The sequence below is a fragment of the Dreissena polymorpha genome, chromosome 1, assembly GCF_020536995.1.
Source record: "Dreissena polymorpha isolate Duluth1 chromosome 1, UMN_Dpol_1.0, whole genome shotgun sequence".
Taxonomy (NCBI): Eukaryota; Metazoa; Mollusca; class Bivalvia; order Myida; family Dreissenidae; genus Dreissena; species Dreissena polymorpha.
In genome coordinates, this window is record NC_068355.1 from 172336397 (window position 1) to 172355303 (window position 18907).

At 36.4% G+C, this 18907-nt stretch overlaps 1 long non-coding RNA gene across 3 annotated transcripts; it reads right to left on the minus strand.

The window, feature by feature from the left end:
* Nucleotides 1-2704: 2704 nt before the first annotated feature.
* LOC127861197 (uncharacterized) lies at nt 2705-18399 on the minus strand. 3 transcript variants are annotated; one of them, XR_008040108.1, is made up of 6 exons: nt 18308-18399; nt 15150-15309; nt 11073-11152; nt 8015-8063; nt 5219-5310; nt 2705-4996 (listed from the first exon to the last, which is right to left on the minus strand). It is a non-coding gene; the product is annotated as an uncharacterized LOC127861197 (long non-coding RNA). The 3 variants fall into 3 exon arrangements; XR_008040106.1 differs by having other exon boundaries at nt 18192-18389; XR_008040115.1 differs by lacking the exon at nt 18308-18399 and adding an exon at nt 17606-18181.
* Between the last annotated feature and the right edge of the window lie 508 nt (nt 18400-18907).

An 18907-nucleotide genomic window follows, 5' to 3' on the forward strand; every position in this document is an offset into this window, starting at 1 on the left:
GTGATACGGCATTACTTATACAGCATATGGTAGAAGGTATAACTCGCCTCCTACAAAATGACCTGATTCGATTTGCTTTGAGAGCCATGTGCCCATTGTGTATTTTCCATACACCCTGAGAAATTTCCATACACCCGAGACATCGGTTTAGATAATATATATAACTGTTAGTACCTGATTGTGTATAGGATATATACCCTCAGTTCCCTTCTCGAGCTTCGCTCTCATACACCATCAGTTACAAACAGTGTAACTAAACGGTAATACTTATAACAGCATGGGGTAGTAGTATATACCGCTATATAACTCGCTAGTATAGTACAGGCTTGATCGCATTACTTATATACGAGCATTGGGGTAGAGGATATATCCGGTATATAGCTCGCTAGTATAGTACTGGCTTGATACGGCATTACTTATATACGAGCATGGGGTAGTAGGATATACCCGCTATATAACTCGCTAGTATAGTACTGGCTTGGTACGGCATTACTTATATACGAGCCCTGGGGTAGTAGGATATATCCGGTGCATGACTCGCTAGTATAGTACTGGCTTGATACGGAAATTACTTATATACGAGCATGGGTAGTAGGATATACCCGGTATATAACTCGCTAGTATAGTACCGGCTTGATACGGCATTACTTATATACCAGGCATTGGGTAGTAGGATATTCCGGTATATAGCTTGCTAGTATAGTACCGGCTGGATACGGCATTACTTATATACGAGCATGGGGTAGTAGTATATACCCGCTATGACTCTCTAGTATAGTACCGGTTTGATACGGCATTACTTATATACCAGCAAGGGGTAGTAGGATATACCCGCTATATAACTCGCTAATATAGTACTGGCTTGATACGGCATTACTTATATATGAGCATGGGGTAGTAGGATATAACCCGCTATATAACTCGCTAGTATAGTACCGGTTTGATACGGCATTACTTATATACCAGCATGGGGTTGTAGAATATACCCGGTATACAACTCGCTAGTATGGTACTGGCTTGATACGGCATTACTTATATAAAGGCATGGGGAAGTAGGATATACCCGGTATATGACTCGCTAGAATAGTCCTGGGTTGGTACAGCATTACTTACATACGAGCAGGGGGGTAGTAGTATATACCCGCTATGGCTCGCTAGTATAGTACTGGCTTGATACGGCATTACTTATATACGAGCATGGGGTAGTAGGGTATACCCGGTATATGACTCGCTAGTATAGTACTGGCTTGAAACGGCATTACTTATACCGGGTAAACGAGCATGGGGTAGTAGGATATATCCGGTATATGACTCGCTAGTATAGTACTGGCTTGATACGGCATTACTTATATACGAGTATGGGGTAGTAGGATATACCCGCTATGACTCGCTAGTATAGTACCGACTTGATACGGCATTACTAATATACGAGCATGGGGTAGTAGGATAAACCCGCTATATGACTCGCTAGTATAGTACTGGCTTGATACGGCATTACTTATATACGAGCATGGGGGTAGTAGGGTATACCCGGTATATGACTCGCTAGTATAGTAATGGCTTGGTACGGCATTACTTACATACGAGCATGGGGGTAGTAGGATATACCCGCTATGACTCGCTAGTATAGTACCGACTTGATACGGCATTACTAATATACGAGCATGGGGTAGTAGGATATACCCGCTATATGACTCGCTAGTATAGTACTGGCTTGATACGGCATTACTTATATACGAGCATGGGGTAGTAGGGTATACCCGGTATATGACTCGCTAGTATAGTAATGGCTTGGTACGGCATTACTTACATACGAGCATGGGGTAGTAGGATATACCCGCTATGACTCGCTAGTATAGTACCGACTTGATACGGCATTACTAATATACGAGCATGGGGTAGTAGGATATATCCGGTATATGACTCGCTAGTATAGTACTGGCTTGATACGGCATTACTTATATACGAGCATAGGGTAGTAGGGTATACCCGGTATATGACTCGCTATTATAGTACTGGCTTGATACGGCATTACTTATATACGACCATGGGGTAGTAGGATATACCCGGTATATAACTCGCTAATATAGTACTGGCTTGATACGGCATTACTTATATACGAGCATGGGGTAGTAGGATATACCCGCTATATAACTCGCTAGTATAGTACTTGCTTGAAACGGCATTACTTATATACGAGCATGGGGTAGTAGGATATACCCGCTATATAACTCGCTAGTATAGTACCGAGACATCATCTAGATACAACATCTGACCAAGTTTGGTGAAGATCGGGTAAAAACAACTTGAATTAGAGAGCGGACACTTAATACGGACCGACAGACAAGACAGGCAGACGGACGGACAAACTTCGTTTGTGGGGGTATAAAAATGTATTAATAATGCTACTGGTATTTCATTTCTGCGTATTTTGGTCTTATATACAATATGTATAGTTTCTATTAAGTGCATTATTCCAATTTACTATTCATGACACTAACTTCTACGTTATAAACAAATACTTTCAGATCATTTGCTGTTATTTGTAACTAAACGAGCAAAGAAAAAAATCTTACGTTTTGAATAACTAATAAATCCTTCCAACAATAAGCATTTTTCCTTGTGACTTGACTTTCACTGGGAATCAAACCCAGATCTCCGACTTACTTAGTAAGTCGGCATGTTTTCTTTACACCATGAAAGCGATAAGTTGAAGGAAAAAGCTAATCATTATGTACACAAAATATATTTAACGGATAAAATTTTTAGAAGTCTTTTTCCTACAAGTCTGTATTAACCATTTGACCCCCATGGCATGGCCAGTTTTATGCTAACACAATTGTGTTTAGTTTTACTACATTTACACGATGCTATGCTGAATACCAAATATCTATGCAGTCAGATTCATAGATAATTTTCCACTTTATACATATAAGGAAAACAAGATACTACAAAGCAGGGTTAATTAAATTTGGACTTGCTCACATTTTGGTAAAATGACAATTTTCCAAAACAATCAAATTATAGAACAAGAGCCCTAAGGTGCTCAACTGTGACCAGAAGGAACTAAACTATTCTGAGAGGGTGTAGTTTAGAATAATAAATGAACTTGATGAAAAATATGTAATTTGTAGGCAAATAATCATTTATAAACTTGACTTTGCTTTTCATTACAGCAAATGTTTTGACAAACTTTAAACAAGATGTGTTTGTGAAACACAATGTCCCCCTATATGACGTTTGACCTTGTAGGATGACCTTGACCCTTCACCACTCAAAATGTGCAGCTCCATGAGATACACATGCATTTCAAATATAAAATTGCTAGCTTCAATATTGCAGAAGTGACATTACATGATCAATTTTGACCCATATATTTGACCTTGAAGGATGACCTTGACCTTTCACCACTAAAAATGTGCAGCTCCATGAGATACACATGCATGCCAAATATCAAGTTGCTATCTTCAATATTGCAAAAGTATTCATAAAATTAGTGATTTGGGCCACATATATTTGACCTCTGACCTTGAAGGATGACCTTGACCTTTCACCACTCAAAATGTGCAGATCCATGAGATACACATGCATGCCAAATATCAAGTTGCTATCTTCAATATTGCAAAAGTATAATAAAATGAGCGATTTTGGACACATATATTTGACATCTGACCTTGAAGGATGACCTTGACCTTTCACCACTCAAATTGTGCAGCTCCATGAGATACACATGCATGCCAAATATCAAGTTGCTATCTTGAATATTGAAATACTGCAAAAGTGTACATTAAATGAGCGATTTTGACCCATATATTCGACCTTTGACCTTGAAGGATGACCTTGACCTTTCACCACTCAAAATGTGCAGCTCCATGAGATACATATGCATGCAAAATATCAAGTTCCTATCTTCAATATTGCAAAAGTTATTGCAAATGTTAAAGTTGGCGCAAACCAACCAACCAACCAACAGACCAACCAACAGACAGGGCAAAAACAATATGTCCCCCACTACTTTAGTGGGGGACATAAAAAAGGAACACAATTTTAAATGCAACTTCCAGTGTTTACAAGCTTTTTTTAATTTGACATTTTGACCCACTTTTTGACGTTATGTGATCCAGTTTCAAAGTCAGCTGAGATTACATTGGGCCAAATGCTCTGACATCTTTCATGAAAAATGCAAGGGCCAATTGTGTGTTAACAAGGTTCTACTCTAGCACTTTAAGAAAAACTGTCATGTCCACTGGCAGCCATGTTAGTCTACAAACCGGAACCAGTTACAAACTCGACAACTGAGATATCATTAGAATAAATATTCTGACCAAAATTTATGGAGATATGGCTAAAAATGTCACTTCTAGAGAATTTACAAGGTTTCATTATAGCCATATTAAGACAATTGCCTCGCGCTCTAGTGGATATGTTTTTTGAATAGACATAAAAATTTCGAAACTGGACTGAGCCATCATTTGAACAAATATTCGACCAAAATGCATGAAGATTGGGAAAAAAACAGTGACTTCACTAGTGTTCAAAAGGTTTCACTATAGCTATATAAGGAAAACTGCCCAGCCCTGTTACATACGGTCATTTATGAAGTTCCACAACTGTTGTCGTACGTTAAACAGTTTTCTAGATAGTAATTTCCCACTATTTTTTCCATCAGTGCAGCTTATGATCAACAGTTAACTAGTCACTTCCACTTTAAACCTGTCCACTGTAAACACAAGGTTTACTGTTTTGACCTTTTTATACTTTTTATTTCTTATTGCTTTTGAAATATCATCTTATATATAATGTTATAATGTTCGCATGTATCTCCAATTATATTCTACAACACCGGTTCAATACATTGAGCTGTACACTATAAATGTAGGGACTAAAATATGATGATAACATTTCTCATCTCTTCTTCTTCTTGTCAATCACTCAAATGGAAACACTGGCCCCTGTGGTACACATTCTTTTTGATCAGCATGTTTTGTCTGCCAAACTGAAAAAAATAATAATCACAAATAAACATTTTAAAGAGAAGTGTAATGCCCCCACACTAATCTTTAGTTTCAAAACAATTGTAATGTCCAAACAAAATTAAACTAAAATACCAGAGTGTGCAAATTCAAATGCTTTTTACTTTGAGCTAATAGAGAGAGTTATACAGACAACAAGACATTTGCACATGGTGAATACTTGTGTTATTTGGATAAGGCATTACCATGATATAGTCTGAGCAGTAGTAGGACGCAATGCATGCCTCTCCAACCGCTCAACTATTGTGACTGCTAGATGATGATTTCAGCTGAGGAGCTAAACAAAAATGAGCAAGAGCCATAATTCTGCAAAATTTGGGCTCATACATAATTTATTCCTTTAAGATGCCAATGTTTCCAATGTTGACTAGAAATGGCGCGGCAGAGACCGACGCATATCCCCACGCCGCATGTTTGACCCAGGGGCGCCCTAGGGTTGGTAATGGGGCCATGCATAGTTGACCGTATTGTCATAAGAGAAGTTCAGTATCAATTAGAAGTGAATCGGTGTAGAAATGAAGAAATTATAGTAAAAGGCAATTTTGGGTGGGCGTGGCCTATGTGGGAGGGGCACCCCAGGGTTGGTAATGGGGCCATACATAGTTGAGATTGACCGTATTGTCATAAGAGAGGTTCAGTATTAATTTGAAGTAAATGGGTGAAGAACTTTTAAAGTTATCCAAGGATCCAGAAAAGTGTCAGACTGACAGACACAGAGCGCAAACCGTAAGTCCCTCTCCTTTTTCAAGGGTAGGAAACTAACAAGTTTTGATAATAATGTAAAAATAATTGTCAAAACAAGAAACTGATTGAAATACAAAGTTAGGTCGCCCAAAGGGTGTTCTCATTATGTTATATGCACAAACAGGGATTTCAGATATTAAAGGGGTCAGGACCATGGATAATTAATAAACCCTCATGTCAATTTCATGTGAATTGCCAGCATTTAATTCTTACGTTCACCTACCATTACTAACATCAAGAGTGTCTTGGTTTGGGTCAAGCTTTCGTATATTGTTTGGAGGCATAGTGTAATAGCTGTGATATTTTAGGAATAAAATGAACCTAAACACAAAACTGAAGCAAATCTGCACCTTTCTAGGTATATTTTGACCTTTGACCTTGAAGGATGACCTTGACCTTTCACCACTTAAAATGTGCAGCTCCATGAGATACACATGCATGCCAAATATGAAGTTGCTTTCTTCAATATTGCAAAAGTTATGGCAAAATATTAAAGTTGGAGCAAACAAACCAACAGACAGACCAACAGACAGGGCAAAAACAATATGTCCCCCACTATAGTTCATTCCAACGCTCACGGACACTGGAACCCCGGGGAGAGTAGGAAAGCTCCACTATATATATTTCATATATAATAGTCGAGCTAAAAACCCTATTTTACTATGATTCAAGGGCCATAACTCAGGGGTGTCTGGGTCTATTTGGCCCATTATCTAACTTGACCTAGATGTTATTGCCTTACACATTTTCATGAAGTTTGGTGAAGATCTGATGACATTTGCTTGACTTATTGAACGGAAAATAATCCGGAAGGACTGACAGACGGACTTACTAACTTACAGACGGACGGATGGACTAACAAACTAAAGGACGGAGCGATTTTAATATGCCCTCAAAATCGCTGGTTCGGGGGCATAAAAACGACATTGTATAAAATGTATTGTATTTCTTAAACTGTATGAACTGTTATATCATACATACCATACGTCCCGGATTGTCCAGGACAGTCCCGGAAATGAAGAACTTGTCCCGCTGTCCCGGAAATCTGTCAAATGTCCCCGAATTTACAAAATCCATATATACATGTACCTTATCTTAGGCTTAACTGCACCTCGAATCTGTGTATATATGCAGCGTCTCCATGACAATGCCTACCCGAATAGGCAGACTACGCTACGTGTCAAAATCGATCAATTAACAGGGGTCCTGTTATCATATTGATTGTCTCACGTTCGCGGTCAAACCGAAAAGGCGGCATTGTTTTGGTTGTTAATTGACTTCTACAGCGAAACAAGAGTGTAACTAATGTGTGACTGTCCGGATTTTAAGTTGACGATCTACCGGTACTGTTTTGTTGTATTTGTTTTATGTGATTGGTTGTATGTATTGTGAATTGATTTGAGTTGACGATCTAACGGTACTGTATTGTTGCATTTTTTATTATATAAATGCTATAAATGAATAAAGGCGTATCAACAACTACGCGTTACACACCGGTCTTAATAACAATAACGCAGTGACGTCACCATCTATGTTTAGAACGCTTACACTGAAAACACATGGCCTGTATCTAGTAACGGAACTAGTAATGTTTAATTTGACGTTAATAGATCAAGTGTATTTCGGATACGCTTTCGAACTTTTGTAATTAACGATGCGAAACAAAACAAAAGTACCAAAAATGCATATGTCTAAAAATATCGCTACATTTTATACATGTCCCGGAAAATCGGCAAAAGTCCCGGACAATTTAACACAATGTCCCGGAATTGGTCTGAAAAATTATGGCATGTATGGTTATATGTAATTTCCATTTAACATTATCATTACATCTTCTCACGCTAGATTGGAAGGCTCTTAACTGTTATATACAGACAGATCAATCCCTAGTTTATCTTCCAGGGATCAGAAGATGTCTTGAAATCATTATGAACTGTTCCATCATTTAAAATACTGTATGAAATAAATGACAAAGTTATGGCCCAGACAAACTTCAGGTTTAAAACACAATAAGTGACCCCATGACCTAGTTTCTGACCCGGCATGATCCATATTCAAACTTGACCTATACATCATCTAGATACAATTTGTGACCAAGTTTGGGTGAAGATCTGATGAAATTTCGGGACAGACTGACGGACCGACAAAGTGGTTCCTATATAGCCCCCATTACCAATTGTAATGGGGGTATAAAAAGATAGTATTACCAGCAGTTGGTTTCAATGGAAATTTCTTACCAGACAAGAGGTTTGATGCAAATTGTTGTGAGGGGAAACTGGAAAATATCTGAAACAAAAATAAAGTCTTATATAATTTGAAGCGCTATATTGTTAAGTCAAATTTTAATATTTGGTAATCATAATACTGCTAGCTGTCTGATTACAGAGGAGTCTTCACAACATAATGCATTAACAGTTTTCCTGCAATAAGCAAACAGGACAAAATCAACAACACGAGTATTTATAATATATTCAGAGACAAAGATGATCCATCCATGTCTTTGGAAATAAACAAAGGGCATTTAACAATTATTTTGGCCTCATTTTAGCCATGTTGATAAATATAATGGGTCATACTGCTTGGTGTGTTACAAGTGAAACACCATCAAAACCAGTGCTCCAGCTTGGCATGAATGGAAGGGCGCAGCACCCTGCCATTCAAAGATTCCAACCTGTCAACCTTGGACACCCTTCATGCCCTTTGATGAAAATGCCGAGTTGGGAACAATTAATAGGGAGTAACAGTTGTAAGATCGTACGCGAATATCATTTGCCATTTAAAAGGAATCATGATGTTCAAACTTAACCTTTGACCTAGAAGTTGGCAAAGGGTTTGTTTTTAGTTGGTTGCATTTTAGAATTTACAGAGCATATTTTGTAAATCAGTGTGTGCTTAGAAGCCTTAGCTACGGAAAGAACCGCAACTCAATTTGCTAAGAACGATCACCACTGCCTGTCTGCAACAGATGACAAATGATTCTGCTCTAGCAGTGGTTGTATATACCAGCTTGTAAGACGACATTGGCCAGACTAGTGTTTATCATTAAAGTCTGTACGTATTTGTACCATTTTTGACCTCATCCAAGATATCATTGGGACAAATCTTCGGACAAAGTTTCATGATGATCAAACAATAAATGTGGCCTCTAGAGTGTTAACAAGGTTTTACTATATAGCCATAAAAGAAAAAATGCAGAGCCCACTGGCAGCCATGTTTTTCAACCAATCAGCATCATGTTTGAACTCGTCCAAGATATTATTGGGATGAATCTTCTGACCATTTTTCATGAACATCGGAAATATAAGTGGCCTCGTAAGTGTTAACAAGACTTTACTATAGCCATATAATGAAAAAAATGCCCCGCCCCCTGGAAGTCGTGTTTTCCAAGCAAATGTACCCATTTTCAAACTCTTTCAAGATATCATTGAAACCAATCTTCTGACCAAATTTCATGAAGCTTTGACAATAAATGTGGCCTCTAAAGTGTTAACAAGGTTTTACTAAAGCCCTATAAGGAAAAATGCCCCGCCCCCTGGTGGCCATGTTTTTATAGCAACCATACCCATTTTCGAACTCATTCAAGACATCATTGGGACAAATCTTCTGACCAAGTTTCATAAAGATCAGACAATAAATGTGGCCTCTAGAATGTTAACAAGGTTTTACTATAGCCATAGAAGGAAAAATGCTCTGCCCCCTGGCAGCCATGTTTTTCAACCAATCAGCATCATTTTTAAACTCGTCCAAGATATTATTGGGATGAATCTTCTGACCATGTTTCATGAAGATCTGACAATAAATGTGGCCTCTAGGGTGTTAACAAGATTTTACTATAGCCATTTATAGCCATATTAGGAAAAATGCCCCGCCCCTTGGCAGCCATGTTTTTCAAGCAAACATAACCATTTTCAAACTCATCCAAGATATCATTGAGACCAATCTTCTGACCAAATTTCACGAAGATTGGACAATGCGGCCTCTAGAGTGTTCACACGGTTTTACTAAAGCCATATATAACCATATATGGACCATATATAAATAACCATATAAGGAAAAATGCCCCGCCCCCTGGTGGCCATGTTTTTAAAGCAACCAAAACCATTTTCAAACTCATCCAAGATATCATTGGAAAAATGTTCTGACCAAGTTTCATGAAAATCTGACAATAAATGTGGCCTCTAGAGTGATAACAAGGTTTACTATAGCCATATAAGGAAAATGCCCCACCTCATAAATGCCATGTTTTTCAACCAACCGGCGTCATTTTAAAACTTGTCAAAGATATTATTGGGTTGAATCTTAAGTAATATGCATATAATAATGGAAAAAGGGCCATTATTCTTACAAAATGCTTGATACAGTTGTCTGCTCTTCTTTATAGATTGGGGTCATGTTGGTAAATAAGTTTGCAAAATATGAAAGCAATATGTCAAGGGACATTGAAAATATTTTAGGTGGTACGCCAACTTTAACATAGATTTATCAATAATATGAATATTCAAAATGGTAAAGGGGTCATAATTATTACAAAATGCTTGATAGAGTTGTCTGCTCTTGTTTATAGGTTGGGGTCATGTTGGTAAAGAAAAATGCAAAATATGAAAGCAATATGTCAAGGTACATTGAAAATATTTGGGGTAGTAAACAAACTTAAACATTTGCTGCATTTTCTAAGTGGAAAAGGGGCCATAATTATTACAAAATGCTTGATAGAGTTGTCTGCTCTTGTTTATAGGTTGGGGTCATGTTTGTTAAGAAGTATGCAAAATATGAAAGAAATATGCCAAGGGACATTGAAAATATTTGGGGTAGTACGCAAACTTTTAACATTTGCATGCTCACACTAACGCCAATGCTAAGGCTAACGCCAACGCCGGGTGAGTTGAATTGCTCCACTATATAGATTTCATATATAATAGTCGAGCTAAAAAGGGTCTTTCTGTAAATCTTTAAGAGAACAAATTAAAAACTCAACAGGCCTTTTTTATTATTAAATATGCTTGTTTCCATATATAATTTAAGGCCCTAAAATCATTCAGGATATAACTTTGAACATTTTTTACAGAAATAAAATGATCTTAAAGTTCTCTGCAATGCAAAGTAATTTTTACACACTAGATATTTAAAAAAATAAATTGTTAACTTGTCCATGCTATTCGGGCCGGCTGTGCTCTAACTGCCTATGGAAAATCTTGATCATATATATATTATATATATATACCTGTTGTGACCCCTGAGATCCTTATGAAATGTTCATAATTCACTAATAACTGTATGTAAAAAAAATAGTATTACCAGATAATCGGGTTCAAAAGTTATTTCTTTCAAGACAGGATGGTTGGTGGGAAACGTCTTCCGACGAAACTGAAAAACATCTAAAACAAAAAGAAAGTGACTTCTTGTATAATTTGAAGCACTATTCATTTTAATACAATTGTGTTTTGACAGCCATAGTTCTGCTGAGCCTAAAAATTAAAAGCAGGTCAACAAAACACAAAATGAAATCCAATGATTGCATCACCAAATTTTCAACATATCCAATTAATAAAATTAATTTTTATATATAGACGGTTTTGATACATGGCACAACATCAGGGGTGTCAAATGTCCCAAATTTGAAATCCTAATGATAAAGTCTGGAGTCTTAGGCTGTAGGTCCCTTACAGGTAGAGCCCCCCAAAGCCATAGTTCATTGTTCTTTTTATAGTCTTAGTTGCTATTTCTGGTGAGTAAAATGCAAAATATTATAAGCCAGACCACCAGTAACACTCGATGTGTAATTGTCATTTTATATAAATGTTATAAAGAACATCGATAACAAGGGCTGTTTGTTAAACATGCATGCCCCCCATATGGGCTGTCCGTTGTAGTGGCAGCCATTATGTGAATACGTTTTTTGTCACTGTGACCTTGACCTTTGACCTAGTGACCTGAAAATCAATAGGGGTCATCTGCGAGTCATGATCAATGTACCTATGAAGTGTCATGATCCTAGGCAAAAGCGTTCTTGAGTTATCATCCGGATTTTTTTTTACTGTTTCAGGTCACCGTGACCTTGACCTTTGACCTAGTGACCTGAAAATCAATATGGGTCATCTGCAAGTCATGATAAATGTACCCATGAAGTTTCATGATCCTAGGCGTAAGCGTTCTTGAGTTATCATCCGGAAACCATTTTACTATTTCGGGTCACCGTGAATTTGACCTTTGACATAGTGACCTCAAAATTAATACGGGTCATCTGCGAGTCATGATCAATCTACCCATAAAGTTTCATGATCCTAGGCATATGTGTTCTTGAGTTATCATCCGGAAACCATTTTACTATTTCGGGTCACCGTGACCTTAACCTTTGACCTACTGACCTCAAAATCAATAGGGGGTCATCTGCGAATCATGATCTATCTACCTATGAAGTTTCATGATCCTAGGCGTATGCGTTTTTGAGTTATCAACCGGAAACCATTTTACTATTTCGGGTCACCGTGACCTTGACCTAGTGACCTCAAAATCAATAGGGGTCATCTGCAAGTCATAATCAATCTACCTATGAAGTTTCATGATCCTAGGCATATGCGTTCTTGAGTTATCATCCAGAAACCATTTTACTATTTCGGGTCACCATGACCTAGAGCTTTGACCTAGTGACCTCTAAATCAATAGGGATCATCTGCGAGTCATGATCTATCTTTCTATGAAGTTTCATGATCCTAGGCCTAAGCGTTCTTGAGTTATCATCCGGAAACCACCTGGTGGACGGACCGACAGACCGACTAACCGACATGTGCAAAGCAATATACCCCCTCTTCTTCGAAGGGGGGCATAATAAATGTTAATCCACTAACCATACAGTAAAACTACTGTCTAAAAATATATCCAGATATGTCTTTTGCAAATGAAATAATATATGCACTTAGTTTGACAGCAGAAAATGGAAATTTAATGATGGGGGACATATGCTACATTTTGTAGTATGTAAGATTTCTGGAAAGTAGCCAAGAGGTTAGGTCAGTTACCTTTTATGTCCGTATCAGCGGATAACCAATCAGACAATAGTAAAACAAGGGACAAAATTGTCACAAAACCAGGTTTTCAATGTAGAAAAAAGTTTGACAGGAGGGAGACAACTCAAACTAAACTGATTGTTTATAATTAACCCCCTTTGTTTCAAAATAAATATATTTTTAGTTGTGGCGACCTTGACCTTGGAGACATTGACGTAATTCTAAAGTGCGATACAACGTCCCACGATGGTGAACAAATATGCCAAATCATTTTTAAGTCTCACAATGAATGACATAGTTTTGGCCCGGACAAGCTCTTTTATGGCCATTTTTGACCTTTGAACTCAAAGTGTGGCCTTGACCTTGGATATATTGACGGTATTCTTTTGAGCGACACACCGTCTAATGATGGTGAACAAATGTGCCAAATGATTTTAAATTCTCACCAAGAACCACAACGTTATGGCCCGGACAAGCTTGTTCCATCCGCCCGCCAGCCGACATTTGCCAATCTAATAACCCGTTTTTTTCTTTGGAAAACCTTGTTAAAAAGACCAGGAAAAATCCGTACTAAGCGCACATGCCCGGCATGCCAATGAAGCAATAACAATATTTGTTCACACCCCCTTAAAACAAATCATCGGATTTACACTGATCTAAAATTCAATCCTGAATGGCTCAAATCGGGATTTCCAAATAATCCGGACAATTAACACCCTTGCAACATGCATGGGTTGCTAAGTTACTAAATGTCCTACATATAACAAATTCAGAATTTTTGTACCATCCCACTCACATAAATAGCAATTGCAAGATGATGTCCATTACAAACCTGTTTGTTATCATTCTGACCTTTATGTACTTCTATAGTATTTCAAATTTTAATGTGATTAAAGTGCAAACACCTGATTATAGAAGGTATACCTAAGATCATATTGCTTGCCATGAGTAATAATCCAACAGATTGGCTTTGTTTGTATGCCAATAGATAGAGCTTGCACATTCTTTTTCAATATGTGGTTATTGACAACTGTAAACATTACTTCATGTATTTTAAGGGGCCTTTGCATATTTTGGTAAATTGACAAAATAAAACAAGAGCTGTCACCATAGGATGACTTATGCCCCCTATAAATGCTTGATAGAAGTTATGAGCTTTTTTCGAAACATAAACACAGATTTCGAAACCTAAACGCAGACCCTAAGTTCAAGGTCACAGGGGTCAAAATTTGTGTGCGTATGGAAAGGCCTTGTCCATATACACATGCATACCAAATATGAAGGTTATATCTCAAGGGACATAGAAGTTATGAGCATTTTTCAATATCTAAACGCAGATTTCGAAACCTAAACGCGGACCCTAACTTCAAGGTCAAGGTCACAGGGGTAATTTTTTTTGTGCGTATGGAAAGGCCTTGTTCATAATCATATACACATGCATACCAAATATGAAGGTTATATCTCAAGGGACATAGAAGTTATGAGCATTTTTCAAAACCTAAACGCAGATTTCGAAACCTAAACGCGGACCCTAAGTTCAAGGTCACAGGGGTAACAATTTTTGTGCGTATGGAAAGGCCTTGTCCATATACACATGCATACCAAATATGAAGGTTATATCTCAAGGGACACAGAAGTTATGAGCATTTTTCAAAACCTAAACGCAGATTTTGAAACCTAAACGCGGACCTTAAGTTAAAGGTCAAGGTCACAGGGGTAAAAATTTGTGTTCGTATGGAAAGGCCTTGTCCATATGCACATGCATACCAAATATGAAGGTTATATCTCAAGGGAAATAGAAGTTATGAGCATTTTTCGAAACCTAAACGCAAAGTGTGACGGAAATACAGACCGACAGACGGACAGTCTGATAACTATATGCCCCCTTTTCTTCGAAAGGGGGCATAAAAATTGTTTCAGACTTGCACATTTTTGTTGCAGTTATGATATTTGTGAGAAAACAGTTATACTTAACATTAACAACCTGAAAATGATAAATCGTTGCAAAGCAAAACAATTGAATAATTTGGAGTTCTGTTGTCGTTTTTTGTGACACTACGAGCTTTGCTTATAGAAACTGAAAGTATAAAATATTGTATGAGCATAGATGGTTCGATGCCCAGATGAGGATTACTTTTTCTTTTAATTTGTTCTTGTTTTTTAATTGAGCTTTTTAGATTTAATGTTTACATTTATAAATATAACGCATTTAATGACAAACTTCAATACATGCCATAATCTGTTATAAGGTCCCTGAAATACCAAGATGAGTATCAAGGAACCTGAGTGAAACATTTTATTTTATTTCGGATATATACAGGACTGCTTATTGGAAACAAAAAGTTTGCTCGATTCTTGAATGACTTACAAAAATCAAGTAGGTTCGTTTATTCTTCGTCTGTTGTCCCATCTCGCCAACAGTCAACCAGCTCCCTCCAGGCTTGTCAGTTCCAGGCGAGTCTCTCTAGCTGCCCCCATTTTGGCCCATCTGCTTAGAATCTGCATCCAGGTCACGACGCCAGGTGTTACTGTATTTGAAATAAAGTAGGTTGGATGCCATTAAATGTGTCTTTAAACACCATAATGACAGACAAAATAACAGGTTTATTTCCCTTCAATTAATAACAAGCAAATTCATTGAATTGATATCCCCCGCTAATTAGCGTCTGGACACAAAAGTGTTATATTTGACACTCAGGTAAAAAAGCATTTTTTTAGGTTCGAAGGGCCATAACTCCGTTATTAACAGATAGTGTACAATGCCATTTGGCATGCATCATCCTCTTATCTATACATATACTCATACCAAGTTTCAATGAAATCCGCCAAAGCACTTCCAAGATATGGCTCCCAACACAAAACTGCCGGATGGACTGAAAGGTTACTGGAGGTTTCGGCGAAACCTCAGTTCGGCGAATTGATTATAAATAGTAGGTGTTAAACCGGTTCGGCGAAATGATTTATAGTTGATTACGCCTCTACGTAACTACTTAATAGGTGTGAATAGATCGATCTACAGCATTGCTATCACATTCCAATTGTCGGCGAAGTGATAGCAAACACTATTGTGTTGCCCATTAGCAGATCAATTACTTATTTTTTGCTATCAGAAAAGTTTTGACAATTTGGAAAAAAAGTTCAATACAACTGATTAACTTAGTAACTCAGTTCTTACTAAGGAAAATATTGCTGAAGTATATGTTATATCAATTTTGTTATTGCAATTCATAATGTAATGTTAAGAACCAAAAAAAAGTTAAATAAAACTCAGTAACTTAGTAACCCAGTTCTTACTAAGTAAAATATTCCTAAATTATATGTTAAATATAAAAATGTAGCAATCTAAATTCCATGTACAAAATTAAAAAAAATATCTCAAAACAATTTATGAATGTGAACAAAATTTCAATTATAATTTATGAATGTGAACAAAATTTCAATTATAATTTTAATTATTTCCAATAGCAAAAATAAAATGATAAAGTTAAAATGAATCCTTATGGAATGGTTACAGTATCTCTAATGAAGACTAATGACACTGTCTGGTGCTCAACAGCTCGAAATTCCTCACCTATGCCAGGTGTGAAATGTCATGTTTTTTTAGTAAACATCCCTAACCAAGTGGGTCCTTCTTCACAAGTGACACATTCCTCAAATAATTAGACCAATTAACAACAACATTCATACTTTTATACTTTTATTTAATTTTACATAACAATAACATAGTCCAGCACATAATCTCATAATACATTTTCTAAATCGCATCATAAATTTTCATTGTATTTCTGTTATATTGTAATGAAAATACATATATAAATACTTAATACATAAAAGTAGCACATGAAAAGCCAAACACATTTATCATTCACAAAATTGTACATAGTACATGTCACACATAAAATATAATCTCTGGCAATATATTAGTCTAAATTCATAAATAATATGTCACAAAATACATTTCATTATTAATACACCTTCATATTAAAACATATATTATTGATCTTTATATATTACATATATGGTACATAATTGTATTTCTGTTATATTGTAATGAAAATACATATATAAATACTTAATACATAAAAGTAGCACATGAAAAGCCAAACACATTTATAATCTCTGGCAATATATTAGTCTAAATTCATAAATAATAATGCCGTACATCGATCTATTCACACCTATTCAGTAGTTAACAGTATCACTAATTAAAATATACAATTTGCAATGCCGTACATCGATCTATTCTGTTATATTGTAATGAAAATACATATATAAATACTTAATACATAAAAGTAGCACATGAAAAGCCAAACACATTTATAATTCACAAAATTGTACATAGTACATGTCACACATAAAATATAATCTCTGGCAATATATTAGTCTAAATTCATAAATAATAATGCCGTACATCGATCTATTCACACCTATTCAGTAGTTAACAGTATCGCTAATTAAAATATACAATTTGCAACCGTACATCGATCTATTCACACCTATTCAGTAGTTATGTAAAGGAGCAATCAACAATAAATCATTTCGCCGAACCGGTTTAACACCTACTATTTATAATCAATTCGCCGAACTGGTGTTTCGCCGAAACCTCCATAATCCGACTGAAAGACGGGCGGACAAGGCCAAAACAATATCCCTCCGCCTATTGCAGGGTGATAATAACATGGATGTAAATTAAAACCAGCACATATATGAATTTACTGCCTAGATGGGTGTATTAAATATAATTTAGGGCTGTACAATACTTTCTGATATGTGAGCATATATTTACTTTTAGTAAATATAAATAAATGTAACAGTAATACTTACACACTTGTGACTGTGAGTTTATACATGTAACTAAACTTCCTTTTTAATTTTATAACAGTTTTTTTTTATTCCTGCCATAGTATTAGAAGTCACTTGCTCAATAACACATTTAAGCATGAGCTGTTTTTTTTAATCTGCATACATAAGAAAACATCGAAAAAAAACACAAGAGGAGCATGTATCCGAAAGTAAATTACGTCCGAAATCAGGCAAGTTAAGCATGCGCGAAATTCACCAAAACATCGATTAAATATGGTTTAAACAGAATCATATGTAAAACGTGAATGATAAATTAAACATTATCCAACAAAAGCATGCAGCTTTAACCAAAAAACAACAACAAAAATCAGCAATATAGCGATGTTGTTGAATAACTCAGCGAAGGCTAGCAAGAAGAGAATTTTCCAGGGGAAACAACTAAAAAAGTAATGCAAACGGATTTAAATGGCTCATGCACGAAAGTTTATAATATAGCAACAACACATGATTTAGCTACAGAATGCGAAAGATTTTTTTTAACTATTACTCAAAGATTCCTTTACTAAATAAAATATCAATAAAAGTTAAAACTATGAGTTTGACCTACTTAGCAATCAATGGTCAAAACAACCTCGAAATAGCTTTTTCTTCATGTCAACAATACAATTGTTGAGTTAATGTTGACGTAATACTAATAATGATAATACTATCCATATTCTCTACCTAGAATATTCATCGTATTAAAATATCCAATAAATGTATATTTCTTTTCACGCTAACAATTCAAGATGGCTTACAATCGGTTTTGCTTGGGCATGCGCATTGCAAGCCTATTTGGTTTGGTCCCGCCTTTTTCTCCATATATGGTCATTTGAGCTTGTGGACGGCCGTGGACCATCCACCTACAGCTAAATGTTGCCGTATCATCTGGAACGTTTTTTGGGGGGTTGCGAAATCGGTCAAATCGTCATATAATCTTACAAATAAACTGTATATGGGTCGACTCTTATTTAAAGCGTCTATATAATTATAATGTAATTGAAATCGTCTCTCCCATTATATGTCTTAGTTGTACCTTCAGTAAATAGCTCATGTAGAAATATACCACAAATGCCACCATTTCGTTTGCGAAAGTATAATCATACCCTCGCGCGGAGCTAAATATAACAGACCGATTTCTCAAAACAAACCAAACTTAAGCAAATGTTCGGTTATTTTGAAAGACAAAACGTTTAAAAAGGGCTTGTATTTCGATGCCGCATGTGTTATTCTCGCAATCATAAACATCAACTAAAAAACCAGTTGTTCCCTCTAACAAAGCAC